This window comes from Balaenoptera acutorostrata, chromosome 15 (assembly GCF_949987535.1).
Source record: "Balaenoptera acutorostrata chromosome 15, mBalAcu1.1, whole genome shotgun sequence".
NCBI lineage: Eukaryota > Metazoa > Chordata > Mammalia > Artiodactyla > Balaenopteridae > Balaenoptera > Balaenoptera acutorostrata.
Window position 1 is genome coordinate 88,386,270 of NC_080078.1, and position 12,776 is coordinate 88,399,045.

At 55.4% G+C, this 12,776-nt stretch overlaps 1 long non-coding RNA gene across 7 annotated transcripts; it reads right to left on the minus strand.

Moving 5' to 3' along the window:
- Nucleotides 1-924: 924 nt before the first annotated feature.
- Nucleotides 925-12,735, minus strand: LOC103000762 (uncharacterized). 7 transcript variants are annotated; one of them, XR_009005369.1, is made up of 5 exons: nt 11,723-12,735; nt 10,047-11,496; nt 5,200-8,065; nt 4,721-4,922; nt 925-1,193 (listed from the first exon to the last, which is right to left on the minus strand). It is a non-coding gene; the product is annotated as an uncharacterized LOC103000762 (long non-coding RNA). The 7 variants fall into 7 exon arrangements; XR_009005367.1 differs by having other exon boundaries at nt 5,200-5,863; nt 7,870-8,065; nt 10,047-12,735; XR_009005365.1 differs by having other exon boundaries at nt 10,162-12,735.
- Nucleotides 12,736-12,776: the final 41 nt, after the last annotated feature.

Here is a 12,776-nt window from a genome sequence, read left to right on the forward strand (position 1 = left end):
CTTCCTTCACTCAGCATCATTTTTTTTTAAAAATGTTTTATTTTATTAATTTTTAGGCCGTGCCATGCAGCAGGCAGGCTCCTAGTTCCCCAGCCAGGGATCGAACCAATGCCCCCTGCAGTGGAAGCAGGGAGTCTTAACCACTGGACCGCCAGGGAAGTCCCTACTCAGCATCTTGTTTTTGAGGTTCACCCACATGGTATCCTGTGTCAGTGCTTCATTCCCTTTTGTGACTGAATAATATTCCATTACATGGATGGATCACATTTTGTTTATCCATCCATCCATTGATGGACAGTTGGGTTGTTTCCATTTTTGGAACAGTGCTGCTGTGAAGATTCACACACAAGGTTTTGTGTGGACATATGTTTGCATTTCTCTTGGGTATATTCCTTGGAATGGAATTGCTGGGTCATGTGGTGAGTCTACGTTTAACTTACCGAGGACCTGGGTTCTCTTGTGCGTGGGCATTCTCTCCCTCAGCGGTAGGTGAGACTCATCTGTGTTGTTGCCACCCTGCAGAGGGTCCACGCTCACTGCTGCAGGATCCATGGTTGGACACACCCAGCTACGTATCCACTCTTCAGATGATGGGCACTGGGGGCTCCAGTTTGGGGCTATTATGAAGAGTGCTGCTCTGAACGTTCCCTACTTGACTTTTGGTGACACAAACATTTCTTTGGGAATACAGCTAACGGCGGACTGGGCTGGCAATTAGGCGAGAAAATGAAACAAAAGACATCCAGATTGGAAGGAAGAAGGAAAACTATTTGCAGATGATGTGATCTTGTAGAAACTTCTAAAGACACAACTAGAAAACTATTAGAATTAGTAAACAAGTTCAGCAAGGTTGCAGGACAAGATCAATATACAAAAAATCAGTTGTATTTCTTTTTTTTTTAATTTTTATTTATTTATGGCTGTGTTGGGTCTTCATTTCTGTGCGAGGGCTTTCTCTAGTTGTGGCAAGTGGGGACCACTCTTCATCGCGGTGCGCAGGCCTCTCACTATCGCAGGCTTTCCTGTTGCGGAGCACAGACTGCAGACGCGCAGGCTCAGTAATTGTGGCTCACGGGCCTAGTTGCTCCGCGGCATGTGGGATCTTCCCAGACCAGGGCTCGAACCCGTGTCCCCTGCATTGGCAGGCAGATTCTCAACCACTGCGCCACCAGGGAAGCCCCTCAGTTGTATTTCTATACAGAAGCAATGAACAAAACAAAAATGAAAGTAAGTAAGCAATCCCATGAATACTTATGAGTAAATTAACAAAAGAAGTGCAAAACATATATTCTGAAAACTACAATACATTGTTGAAAGAAATTAAAGAAGACCTAAATAAATGGAAAAATATCCCATGTTCAGGGATTGGAAGACTGAATATCATTAAGATGGTGGTACTCCCCAAATTGATTTTCATTTGCGTTTCCCTGATACCACTTGTATATCAGACTCAATACAATCCTTATCAAACTCCCAGGTGGCTTCTTTGTGGAAATTGACAAATGAATCCTTAAATTCATATGGAAATTCAAGAGATTCAGAATAGCCAAAACAATCTTGGAAAAGAACAAAGTTGGAGCACTCACACTTCCCAATTTCAAACTTACTACAAAACTACAGTAATCAAGACAGAGCAGTACTGGCATATGGAGAGTTACATAGACCAGCTGGAGTAGAATAGAGAGCCCAGAAATAAACCCTCACATGTATGGTCAAGTGATTTTTCAGAAGGGTGCCATGATGATTCAATGACGAAAGGACAGGTTTTTCAACAAATCGTGCTGGGAAAACTGGATACCCACATGGAAAGGAAAGAAGCTAGATCCCTCTCTCACACTCGACACAAAAATTAACTCAAAATTGATCAAAGACCTAAATGTGAGGGCAAAAACTGTAAAATTTTTAGAAGAAAATATACATATAGACCTTGGATTACGTGATGGCTCTTTTTTTTTTTTTTTTTTTTAATGGCTGCGGGGTGCGGCTCAGTCATCGGTACATTTTGTTTTTGTTTTTGTTTTTTTTAATTAATTTATTTATTTATTTTTGGCTGTGTTGGGTCTTCGTTTCTGTGCCAGGCTTTCTCTAGTTGCGGCGAGCGGGGGCCACTCTTCATCGCGGTGCGCAGGCCTCTCACTATCGCGGCCTCTCTTGCTGCGGAGCACAGGCTCCAGACGCGCAGGCTCAGCAACTGTGGCTCACGGGCCCAGTTGCTCCGCGGCATGTGGGATCTTCCCAGACCAGGGCTCGAACCCGTGTCCCCTGCATTGGCAGGTGGATTCTCAACCACTGCACCACCAGGGAAGCCCCATGGCTCTTTTGATATGACACCAAAAGCATAAGCAACAACAGCAAAAAAGATAAATTCGACATCCTCAAAATTTTAAACTTTTGTGCTTCAGAAGACATCAAGAACATGAAAAAACCGACAGAGGAAGAAAAAGTTCAAATCACACTTAGAAGAGACTTGTATCTAGAATATATGAAGAACTATCACAACTCAATAATAAAAAGACAAATAACCCAATTTAAAAATGGGCAAAGGATATGAATAGACATTTCTCCAAAGGAGATATACAAATGACCGATGAGAACATGAAAAGATGCTCAACATCTGGGTGGGGCCCAGTTTCGCAGAAAAGGGCCAGGACCATGCCAGAGGGAGTATGATACTCTCCACAAAACAGCCCAAGGTGACAATGCTGAGGGCTCTCCGCGGAAGGGATGGATTCCACAAACACTGACACCGTCTCTGTGCAGATGCGGAGATGTGCTGCTCAGAGCCCCTCCAGGAAAGGACCACGGCCCAGCTGCAAGAAGCAGGGTGACCTGACTGGGAGCCTCCAGCCATTAGCTTCAAGCCCAGGTCACACTTTTCTCGGGTGATCCCCGCGACTGCCAGCAAGGCGGTAGGGGGGATGAGGACACCTATTTCTGCGCAGCGTGGGACCCCTCCAATGGGCAGGTGCTCCGGAGCTGCCCGCTGGGCTGGCACATTGCGGTCCGTGGTCCCTCCTGCCCGATCCTGCTGCCTCCCTTTTCCCCCTTGAAGGTGTTTCTTCCCAAGAGACCTCCGCCTCAGCATCTACTTCCTGGAGAACAAGCTGGGACTAGGAGTGGAGCAGTCCAAGAAAGCAGGCAGCAGGATGGAGCTGCAGACCGGACCGCTCAGCACCGGGGCAGTGAGGGAAGCCCATCCCTGGCCCGGGGCCCAACTGCTAACACTTTCCCTGGGGATGACTTGGGGGACGGAGCTGGTAGCAGGGGCTGCACTGGCCAGCAGTCTGCCCCGTGTCATGATCCAAACTGATTTGGTTGCTTGAAAGGTAGAGGAGCGGGGGTGGGGGGTAGGGGGAAGATGGAACCGGAGGGTCGTTGACTAAGTCGCACTGACTTAGAGCCGATAATGACAAGCTGAGGGCAGTTAAACAATTGAGAGCCGTGTGTGGGAGCCAGCAGTCTCATTAGCAGCTTCAAAGAAACTCAGGCGGTAAAGCAGAAAAAACTCAAGCTCACATTCAGACATGGTGGCCAGAGTGGCTGAACTTCACAGCTGGTTGATTGCTCAGCCGAGGCAGGACTGCTACGCCGATGTCAGGACCCTGCTTGGGACCCCTGGGGACCCCAGGGGGTGGAGACCTGAGTGTGTGCATGCAGAAGTTGATTCCTCAGAGGCCTTTAGCCACCTGAGCCTGCAGACGCGGCCCCCCCTCCCCAGCTAGAGCCAGCCGGCCCCGGGGGAGACGATACAGAAGTCTCTCCCCCATAAGGCAACAGGTGACTGTCCGCACACCCTCTCTGGGCCACCAGGCCTGTCAGGATTACGTTACAGTGTAGGCTGCAAGGCTCGGCCAGCACATGTTGCCAGGACCGGCGGGCTGGATTCTGAGGACGCTCCTGGCGCTGTGGTGACTCTTACCGTGAATGGACAGAGCAGCACCCCAGCCCGAGAGGGTCCAGTAACCAGGGGCTCAGACCTCCTGAACGAGGACATGGCTCCCACTCCAGGAAGGCCCCCGAGATCTGCAGAGGTGACAGCTGAGGAGGGCTGTAGGCTGGAGAGTGGAGGGGCCCCGAGACCCGCTGCAGCGGCGGGGCCTCGCCCACCTCCCTCCCTCCCTCTCCTAAGTCTCCCCCAGGAAGAGAGGCTGGGGTACCCCTGGAGGAGCCCCCCACGTGCAAGGGAGGGAACCTGTGGGCACAAGGGGTGGGCTGTGGTCACACAGATCTCCCAAAAGAGACTCACTGCCCAGCACAGGAGCGGGGCTAGCAGACTGCCCGCAGCCATTAGAGGCTTAGGGTCCGCCTCAGATTTCACTGAGGTGGTGCCCTTCTCAGGGTGGCCCCAGTCAGCCCGAGCAAGGCCGTGGTCCGAAGGCCTGGCCATTTCTGCCCCACGTGAGACTCCTCCCCTGGACCCCAGAGCTCCTGCTCGGCAGGCAGACTTGGTCAGGTCCCAGCCCAAGCTGACTTCCTCCACTCTTCCCCTCACAGGTGTTACCCCCCCTTAAACCCTTTGTACCCTTACTTGTCTCAGCACTTTCTTCCTGGAGACTCTCGCACTTGGCCTTTATGTGATGACAAGCAGGACGGCCAGGGAGGGTTGGTTTATTAGCTCAGCAAATATTTGGGGAGGATGTGTAATAGCATGCTGGAGGCCAGGGCGTCCCCAACCTGCGTTTGCACCTGGCTCTGCTAGGATGCTAGGTACGTTCCTTACCTGCCCTCATCCTCGTCCTCCTGTCTGTAAAATGGGATGATTATAGAGCCCCACCCAGAGCGCTGCTTCAAACATCAGACGTGTGCGTGTAAACTGCTCAGCACGATGCCCAGCACACACTCAACTGTGAATTTCACTTGCTGTTCTTGTTTTTTCTCTGAGCACTCCTTCAAGGTGTTTGCTGCATGGGCCTTATTTTTCTCTGCAGAAATTAGAATGCATAGTCTGCATTCTACAAGCATACCTTGTTTTATTATGCTTTGCTTTATTGCACTTTGCAGATATTGCATTTTTCACAAACAAGTTTTGTGGGAACCCTGCATTTAGCAAGTCTATCAGCACCATTTTTCCAACAGCATTATTTTAAAATTAAGGTACGTACAATGTTTTTCAGACACAATGCCACTGCACACTTAATAGACTACAGCGTAAAAATAACTTTTATACGCACTGGGAAACCAAAAAAATTCATGACTCACTTTATTGTGATATCCGCTTTATTGCGGTGGTCTGGAACGGAACCCACAACATCTCTGAGGTCTGCTTGTATCAGGGCAGGGATGGTAACCGCAGGCCTGAAGACCTGGAGCTGTAAGGTCTGGGGACTCCAGGCTGAAGGCCTGCGTCTCCTGTGCTACATCAGCGGTCCCCAACCTTTTTGGCACCAGGGACCGGTTTCACGGAAGACAATTTTTCCACGGACGGCAGGGGAGGGGGGGATGGCTCAGGCGGTAATGCGAGCGATGGGGAGTGATGGGGGGCGGCAGATGAAGCCTCACTCACTCGCCCGCCGCTCACCTCCTGCTGTGCGGCCTGGGGGTCGGGGACCCCTGTGCTACATGACTGACTGGGATAAAAGGCTGGCTGCTTGTGCGGCAACCCCAGTGCGGCTTTCCCAGGAGCAGGCCGCCAGTCCTCTCCCAAGGCCTGTGGTAAAAGAAACCTCTATCTGCCCTGCTCATCTGAGTACGGAAGTCGGCCCCTTGGGTGACTGCTGACAGAGCACGTGGACGCCTGGTGCCAAGGCGCTCCTCTGAGCAGGGAGGTGCCTTTCATCCCCAAATGAAGGAACAGCCCTGCTGAGACGTGGACACCCTGTCCCCAGACAGCATCAGACGAAGACCAGGCTCCCCTCACACGTTGCTGTGGGAATATAAAGACGTGAAGCCACTTTGGAAGACCGTCTGGTGGTTTCTCACAATGTTAAACATAGACTCACCATATGAGCAGGCAATTCTACTCCGAGGTATATACCGGGGGAAATGAAAACATACATCCACACAAAGCCTTGTACACAATGTTTACAGCAGCATTATTCATAGTAGCTGAAAGGTGGAAACAAACCAAATGTCCATCAACCGATGAACACGTAAACACCAGCATACAACAGAATGTTATTCAGCTACAGAAAGAAACAAAGTACTCATACATGCTGCAACCTGGATGAGCCTTGAAAACATTCATAAACGTATGCATAGTGAAAGGAGCCAGTCACAAAAGACCACGTAGTGTATGATTCCATGAATGGGAAATGTCCAGAACAGGCAAATCCATCGTGGTTACCTGGGCCTTGGGGGACAGGGCGGTGGGGAGTGACCGCTAGTGGCTCTAGGGTTTCGGGAGTTGTGATTGGAATGTTCTGGAATTACACAGTGGTGATGGCTGCACAATTCTGTGACTACCCTAAACACCACTGAGCTGAACACCTTAAATGGGTGAATGTTATGGTATGTAAATAATACCTCAATAATGTTGCTAAGTAAACAAATAAATGAACGAATAAGCGTGAGTTCAGTCCAGCCCAGCGCGGAGAGAGATCAGACTCGGCACTGCTGGCCCCGAGATTCCAGGGAGCGTGGTAAACGCCATTCGTGAAAACACGTCCCCGAACCCAGGGAGACTCCCAAGGCAAAGGTGGTTCTCATGTTTGCTGCTTGGGAAAGACAAATATGTACTTCCGGAGGTCTGCGATCGCTTGTATGAGCAACACGAGCCATGGCAATGTGTTTTTGGTGCCGTCCGCCCCATCCAGCTGCTGAAACCTCCTGGAAAATCTGGAAGCAGCTCTGGACTGAGGCATCTTCCTGGAGGAGAGCCCGCTTCTCAGCCCGGCCCGCATGCTGCCCCTTCTGCCACACACGCCCCCGCCCGTCCGAGGGCGTCCGCATCACGACAAGCGTCTGCCTCGGTGCCCAGGCTTGGCCACCGAGCCTTTGCGTTCAGGGGGTTAAGGCAGCCACAGAAGGGAAGGTGTATGGTGTTCACAGGGTGGACCTTCACACTTGCAAAAACACCCATGTGCCCGGCAGGATGCTTTCCAGCCACACTCCAGCCTCTCGCCAGGTGAGAATGTCAGTTCGCAGACGAGGGGTCCTCACGTTGGCTCCCGAGCACTGCCAGGGGACCACAGGCTTTGGGAGGGCTGGATTGTCTCTACCACTTCTTTATTTTATTTTTTTAATTTTAATATTTAAAATATTAAATATTTAATTTTAAATATTTAATATGCGGATCTTCGTTGCCACGTGCAGGATCTTTTAGTTGCAGCATGCGGACTTTTAGTTGTGACATGCGGGATCTAGTTCCCTGACCAGGGATCGAACCTGGGCCCCCTGCGTTGGGAATGTGGAGTCTTAACCACTGGACCACCAGGAAAGTCCCCCACTCCTTTATTTACACGACTCCATTCCTGGGGGCTGCGGTTCTGCCAGGCCGGCGCTCGTGCACCATCAGGCAGGTGCAAAGACAAGCACCCAGCCTTGGAGCTGACTTGGAGTTCACATCCTAGGATGCTCCCTGGGTAGGCCTTTGGGTTACTGGGGCAACTCCCTGGGACGCATCCTGCATCCTTTGCATGGGGTCAAGAGAGGACAAGGTGAAGGAACGCGCCCCACAGCGCCCAGCTGCAGCCTCAGGACAGTCTGCAGCTGGGGCACCTGTACAGCGTGCGTTCCTTGAAGGAAGAAGCCGCATCTGGTATCTCCCCCGCGGCTGAGCAGGGAGCACCACGAGGCAGGGTGTCCGGGTCAGCAGCCTGAGACTCAGATCGGAATCCCAGGTTGGCCACTCAGTGGCCGTGTGACCCTGGCTGAGCATCTAGCCCAGGCTGGTCTCCTCACCCTTAGGCCCCGGGGGGCCGCCATCCTCACCTCTAACAGCCTGTGTACGTTGCGGGGGCCTGTGACTCTGTGCAGGGCATTTGTTCTCTGTGTGTCTTTCCCTCGTGGCCCTGTCTGTGCGGCCACGGTCTGCTCACGTGCGGTGCCCAGGCTGACCCAGTCTCCTGCTAGAGGTCACGGGTCGTGGGGGTCTCCAGCTCTGCTGTGAGAACGCTCCAGTGAGCGTCTGCTGCCAAAGAGATACGTGCATCACCATTGGGCCCTTAGAGGGATCTTCTGTCGATAAATATAAACGACCCCGACTGTGCGGGTAGTGCGCTCAGGGGAACACAGGGGGCCCTACAGTCCCCTTCCCCACTGCCCACCCCCCTTTTCCGACCTCCTCTCGGGACCCACCAGGAGGCAAGGTGCGGGCGGCTGGCACGGAACGCTGGCAGAGCCCCTGTCCGGGGCCCTCTCGTGGCCCCCTTCAAGGTGAGCCAAACAGCGATGGTGCACCTGCCTCGTGCCAAGCTCTGCGCTAGAACCCGAGGCCAGCGTGGAAGCTCTTAGGGTGTGAGGGCAGGTCACCCTGAGCCGCTGGCCTCCCCGTCACCGTGGCTGACGGCACCCTGCCCCAGGAGAAGCTGGCCGGAGGAGACGCCCAGGGCACATAGCAGAGGGGGAGGCGGGAGGAACCAGGAGCGGCCCCCGCGTGCTCTGCCTCTGGGCAGTTTCCTTCTCCCCTTTGAAACCTGTCTTGTCCCACTTCTGCTCTCAGCAGCCACCCCTGCCGGTCTGGCGCAGGGGAGCCAAACCCTCACCACTGACTCTCTGACCCGGACACCTCTTCTTCCCTAAATGAGGCGGTGAGGGAGCCCAGGCAGAGGGAAGGGGTGAGGAGGGCCTTGTGGGATGGGTGAGGGTGGGCCCAGCTGGGGATGCTCAGGGCCCAGGGGACCGCAGCCTCCCTCAACCCTCCCTGTGTGCGTGGTAGGCCCCGGTCGCTAGCTACCTTTCCTATCACCCTGCTCAGGGAGGCCCCACACATGCAAGCGGACGCTGGTGACCCAGGATGAGGGGTTACGAGGGTCCCTCCCACACGCTGGCCTGGTGCAAACAGCTCGCTTGCACCTTCCATCCTCACAGCACGAGGCACAACCTGGGCCCCACTTTTCATGCTAGAGGCACAGCCAGGAGGCTCTGGGGCCAGGATGCCAGCCACGTCTGCCTGACCGGCCCTGGGTGGTGAAGGTGGCTAAGGGGTCCCAGGAATGTGCACCCTAAGCTGTTCCTGAGCTCTTAAAGCCCTCAGTATCGAGGGGCTTAATCGTCACCAGGAGAGGAAAGCCGACTGGCCCGTCCATCTTCCTGTTCCCAGGATATTCTCTAAGTGTTTCCTCTCTGTATTTCTGAAGGGCCGCCATGTTAGAATCTGACACTTGGGGACCTAGTGTCTGGGGCTGCCAGAGTCCCATCAACTTGGCTTACCTCTCCCACCCAGCCGGGCCTGGAAAGGTGGGCCGAGGCTGCTCAGCTGGGTCTGGGTCCTAACGCACTCCTGTTTACTCCCCACAGCACGCCTCATCACCAGAAGGCTCAGCTGGGTGGGCGGCCGGCGGGGGGAGGCGAGGAGCGGAGGCAGGGAAGGGGGAGGGGGAGGAGAGGGAGACGGAAAAGGAACGAAGGGGTAAAGGAGAAGGGCGAGGAGAGGAGGGGGGTCCAAAGATGCATGAACCTCAAGCCAGCGGTGCTCACGGAGCCTCCAGGGAAAACAGCCCTGCAGGCCCTGGGGACGGGGATGGATTCCCACTGGATTCACAGAGAGCAGAGACCTCGGGGAGAATTCCTGGCCGTGTGGGATCAACCCTGCTTTTCTTGTCTTTACTCCCTGACCACAGAGGCCCTGAACACAGCCACCCGGGCCTCCCAGCCCTGTGACCTGCCTGAAAGGCTCCTGGTACGGGTCACCTTCAAAGCCAGCCTTGCCCTTGCCGCCCAGCCCGCCTGCAACCCTCAGCTTCCTCCTGGCTCCTCGCTCTCTCCGGGCAAAGGCTCCCTCCTAGCGGGTGGACATCCGCCCCTCTTGTGCGTTAGGGCCCGAAGGAGAGGAGGGGACAGGCAAGGTCCCACCCTGCTGGCACACCCCCTGCTTCAGACCCCAGACTCGATTTCTGTTTTATCTGTGTCCACCTATCTGTTACTAATACCTCTTTGAATCAACTCACCTGTTTTGTTTTGCTCCTACTAAGCAATACCTGTGAAATCAGTGGCTGGGCCCATCATTCTTTCTCAGGTTCACATCAGTCACAAAGTGGCCTTCTGTGGCCACGTGCCCCTCACCTGCTACAGGACACGGGCTGCGATGGAACCCCAGGCCGGGTCCTGGGTCCTTATCTTCATACCCGTCCTTAATAAGGGACGCTGTCCTCCGAACACACAGGGCTTGGTACGTGGCTCATGGGTACAGTGGAAAGCCGGCCAGCCGCTTCTGTGGTCCTCTGCAGGGACCACCGTCTCCCATGCACGGGCCCCTAGCGCCTCTCAAAAGCCCATCACAGGCATTATCTTCTGGGGTCCTCACATCCAGCAGTGAGATGGGCAGGACAGCTGTCTTCTCAATCTGGCAAAAGGAGAAACTGAGGCAGGGAGTCCAACCTGCCCAGGGTTTTTCGGCTTCTCAGCTCCCCTCTCTACATCCCCAGGCTCAGGAGTTTAAGGCTTGGTGATGACCGAGCGGGTGGGCACTGTGGACAGCTGTTTAGGGTGGAGGTGCTGTTCAGGGAGGGGTGTGCCCTCGCACGGAGAACAGACCACACCAATGGACTCCCGGGCCAAGCTGAGGCTCCACACAACTGCTCCCCCTCTCAGACCTTTCACAAGTGCCCTCCACTTTGGGCAGGACACCAAGGAATGAGTGGCAGGGCCAGCCTTCCTGGACCTGTGCGCCACGTATATTTTTAGCCTCTGCCCTGCCCGGGCATTTGCAGTGACTGATGTCCTCAGGGAACCACCCAGCTGTACACCCGGGGGCCCAGTGGGCTCTCAGAGGTCTCCAGGAACTGCCCCCTGCCCTGATCCTGGAGCTCAGGACCCAGCTCCCCCTTCCAAGGTAGAATCGGCTCCAGTTGGTGAGGAGCGCGTCCCCACCTCCAGCACACACAGAAGATTGTGGCGAGAGTTCCGAGGCACAGAACCTGTGACCTTAGGCAAGTCGTGTTCTGGACCTGGGAAGTGGTGGTGGTGGTGGGGAAGAACTCTGCTGTACAGGGGGACCACAAGGCCAGATGGTCGCTGAGGTGGTCAGGAGACCTGGGGTGGCACCAACGCCACACAGGTGCACCCTGGGGAAGACTGCGTTGTGCTGAGGGAGAGTCCTGTCTCCTGTCCAAGGGCAGGATGCCCCGATGCCTGGAGACCTCTCTGACTGGAGCTGGGCTAACCCTGGGGCCGCGCTGTCCACCCTCTCCTCACCAACGCGATTCTCCAGGAGCAGAGATGCACTGGTAAATCTCGGCAGATATATTTAGAAGACTTTTCCATCTTCTCGTCTGCGCCTTCTGTGCTCCCTTTTCTCCAACCCAATACTGTTCTCTTACTGTTGCCGGGTGCTGGTGGAATGGGGGGATTCACAAAGGGCAGGCGGGGCAGCTGTCCTGTGCTGGGTCTCAGTTTCCTCTGTAAAATGGGGAGTCAGAGCCTATGTGCAGGTTGCCGTAAGGTGTTCTCTGCAGCGGCTTTCATTTTTCGTCTGGCACTTATTGTAAGAAATACACTTTGCATCTTGATCAAGTACCCACTTAAATACGTGTAAGTGAAATAAATGCTTCACAGAGCAAGAGCACTCACTGTGAGATGCCCTCTCTCATTGTTTCATTTTTATAAAATGCTGGTCACCACTCACCAAGTTTTTTTCAGGACCTAATACTAGTCGCTGATCTGAGGTCAAGAGGGAGAGACAGGCAGAAAGCAAGCGCAGACATAATCACCAATCGAGCAAAGGGCTGTGCAGGCAAGAAGGGGGTCTGGCGAACAGGAGGGGGCGGCCCGTTTCTCCACAGCGAGGCCTCCGAGCCGGAGCCGGGCAAAGCGGCAAGCAGGCCAGGTCAGGCGGGTCTCGGAAGCCCTGGTGGCCGGCTGGGATTTATTTTAAGGGACGCGGAACGCCACCGCAGGTTTGGGGGGAGGGGCGGATTAAAAGAGAAGATGCGCTCAGCACCTTATATTTAGCGGCTGACGCGCCGGAAGCGCTCGTTACCCGCAGTTACTACTGCGCCCCACGCGCGGAGCACGGCGCCCACCTTCACCTCCTGGGCTGTGACCCTGGTCCCCCGCATTCGCCCCCGGGGAAGAGACCACCCCCCACCCTCCGTCTTCACTCCGCGAGCAAAGACCCCGGCCCGGCCCCCTGCCTTCTACCCCGGGGAAGAAACCTCCCGGCCCCACACCTTCACCCCACGGGCAGGGACCCCGGCCCCCCCCCGGTCACTCTCCGGGGAAGGGACCCCCAGCCTTTGCCCCTGGGGAAGGTGACAGTGGGGCGCATCCCAGCCTTCCGGCCCAGGATGGGGGAAAGCGTCTGGCACGCTGCTGTAGAAGGGAAACTGAGACCGGGAAACACGATCCACAGGTTCACCCGCACCCAGGTCCTGAAAAGGGCGGCACGCGCGGCGGGCGGAGCTTTGGCGCCCCGCCCACTCCCTCACACGTGCGCCCCGCCCCTCCCGCGCACGCGCGCTCCGCCCCGGCCGATTCCCATCCCTCCTCCAGGCCCGCCCGCCGGGTCTCGTGCTCCCACCCCGCGCGGGGCCCGCCGGGAGCCAGCCGAGAAGTGGGGCGGAGAGCAGGGGAAAGCCCGCCGGGGCAGGCGGCGCTCGCTACGCAGGCGCGGAGCGCGGGCCCGCCCCCAGGCCGACAGCTCGGCCATATTTAAAGGGAGGCCGGCGAGGCGAGCCAAT